The sequence below is a fragment of the Chinchilla lanigera genome, unplaced genomic scaffold (assembly GCF_000276665.1).
Source record: "Chinchilla lanigera isolate Chin_1 unplaced genomic scaffold, ChiLan1.0 scaffold00002, whole genome shotgun sequence".
Classification (NCBI taxonomy): domain Eukaryota; kingdom Metazoa; phylum Chordata; class Mammalia; order Rodentia; family Chinchillidae; genus Chinchilla; species Chinchilla lanigera.
In genome coordinates, this window is record NW_004955403.1 from 53376224 (window position 1) to 53379230 (window position 3007).

Below are 3007 nucleotides of genomic sequence, written 5' to 3' on the forward strand. Positions count from 1 at the left end.
TATTCAGTGATGTGTATGAAAATTTCCTTACAGTAAATGGAGAAGAAATGTTGTGTTAAGTTATTTGACACTTAAATTTTGATGCTTTGATTTTATACTGTGTAGAAGACATAACTACCATGCTTTTTGGAAACTGACCACCTTTTCTATACCATGCATTTTGCAATCCTTTTAGTAAAGAAAATTATACAAGTTCTGAGTGTATGTTTCCTGGAGTGGATTTCTGCAGTTAGGTGTGAGTCTGGTGCTCACAGTGAATCGACTGTCGTCCTGAACACCTTGCCCTCTTCATGTACGCTGTTTCTCCTCTGTGTCAGATGTATGCTGTCATCTCAGTCCACTTGCTAGGAAGTTTGTCACTACTTCTCTGTCTAAATTGGAATGTGCATCATTTTGTAGGAATCAACCACCACTGCAGATGTGACCACAAAATTCAGCCCAGATGAGTGGGCACTGCTGGACACACCACAGCGAAAGCTGTAAAGAGACGCGATGTTGGAACACATCAGTACTCTGGTACACCTTGGTGCATCTATCTACCTACATTTCTACCTACCTATGTATTTATCTAAATTCAATCATGTATGTAATCAGTCAAACATCTTTTGGATATATGTCCCACATCCTACTCAATTTCTTTTCTGTTTAAATCATAGACATGACAGTTTTGTCAAAGATAGGTTCATTTTCCTTTATTCACAACAATTTTATTACCATGCTCTTTAATATAGTCTTGGAAATAATTTCACCCCTCCATGTAGCTAACTCTCCAAATGCTCAGCAACTCCGATGAACAAAATTTCTGGATTTTATAAATGCCACACACATTCCACAAATAATTATTATTTTCTCCTCATTATAATGAAACTGTGATTGATGAAAAATACTAGGAGTGTGAGTACTTTGAATATACTTCATAATAGCTAAATCTAGGAAGCAACCGGTATACCCATCAACAGATGAATATATAAAGAAAATGTGGTATCTGTATAAAATTCACTACTTCACTTTAAATATTTATGAATTTGAGATTTTGTCAGAAAAGAGCTGCACCTGAGAAATATAATATTGAGCAAAATAAATCAGACACAAAAGCTGATATGCCATTTTATGTCTTTCACTTGAGTGAGGCAAATTAAAAAATTAAGAGATAAAAATGCATAGAAGAACAAGAAAAGGGCAAGATCTTCATAAATGTAAAAGGGTCCAGGAGACAGTGGGGAGGACAAAGGAGGATGGAAAGTAAGAAGTTTTAAGATGTGCCCCAGACAGACTCTAAATACACACAATGAATGTAAATATTGTAGGTGAAGAACGTGATCAAAAAATGATATCACCAAAAAAATGGAAAAGGGGGCTTTAAAGATGGGGAGGGGAATTGCACAAAAAAGAGATTAAAACAGAAGAAAGCTATGTTATGTACATTTGCCCAGTGCTAGATGAATGTAAACTTCATATACTACAGATACTTAGATAAAATTTCAGAATTTCAATATGAATGTCTTCTTTTATTGATTTTTTATATTTTTCCATTAACATCTAGTTCATTAAGTATATCTCCGATGTTTATTGCTTGTTTCATTGGTTACATCTTTGGTGTATTAATATTTTTGAAATTTAAACCAACATACTTCTATTGACTCATGTTTTACACTTCATGTCTAGTTCAGTATGTTCAGTTCTAATGTTTATTTTTGGTTTTATTTGATACATCTTTGGTTCACTATTGTCATTTACTTGATATGGAACATCTTCCTTTCGTTTTGTTTTGTTTTGTTTTTTTCCGGTACCGGGAATCGAACTCACGACCTTGCACTTGCCAGGCAGACGCTTTGCCACTGAGCTAAATCCCCAGCCCCGACATCTTCCTTTCTTGAGATATCTTACAGTTTTACAATTGTTAATAGTAGCTGTAGCCTTTCAGTTTAGAACAGCCCACATTTGTTGTAATAGTCAAGGTATTTCACCTTTCCATTTTCATGTGATTCCATGCCATTTTACTTTTACCCAATTTTATACTGAACACTCAAAACTTCATCAATAAATGCTCATATATTTGTGCAAGTTTTATCATTTGTTTACCTGTGGAATTTCAGTACTATATTGACAGAACTGACCTTTGCAAATCAATAAGTACATGGCACATCTTGGAATTTATGTGTTTCATTCTTATTTTCATGTAAATCATTTTTGACACTATTACAGAAAGAAAGACTGGCCATGAAGAAGAAGCGATGAAAACCACTTAACATATGAGTAGGAATAACACATATACCATCAAGCCAGTGATAAGTATTATATATATGAATACTTGCACACATACTGATGAACGTGCAGACAAATTAAAGAATTGAGAAAATGGTAACTGAGTACAATGGCCTCCTCTCTGACAAGACTAAGCACTCTCTAAATAATAAGCTCTTGACATGTTAAAATTGTTTAGAATTTCACATGAGGTCGAAAGCATGATGTATGATCTTAGGCAAAAAGAAAGAGATGGAAATAGTCTATGAAATACATGACACCACCCATATTAATCTAAAAATTGTTTACTTGTGATGTTAAACAAATGAATATTTATATTACCTGGTAATAGCATAATATATATAGAGAAATAAAAATGGAAACATTATCTCTAATTTCACAGATTAACCTAGACTTAATATTTAGTTAAACTAATTTATGAAGATATATGAGTATATAAAGAACAATTATTTTCTTCCCAAAACAAATAAGACATACTCAGGAAGACCATTAATTTGAAATAAATTAAAAGATTGTGCTAACTACTATGACTTGACATAACATTTCTTTTTTATTTTTTAAATACAATAATAATAGTAATAAAGGGACATATCTCTTAATTCAATTCTTCATTAACAATGTATACTTACAGTGAAAACAATCCATAAGTGAATATTGACACATGAAGGGACAAAATAATAATTCATAAACACAAAAATCATACATATTAGCAAAGTGAGAAACACTTTGTCGCCTCCTAAAG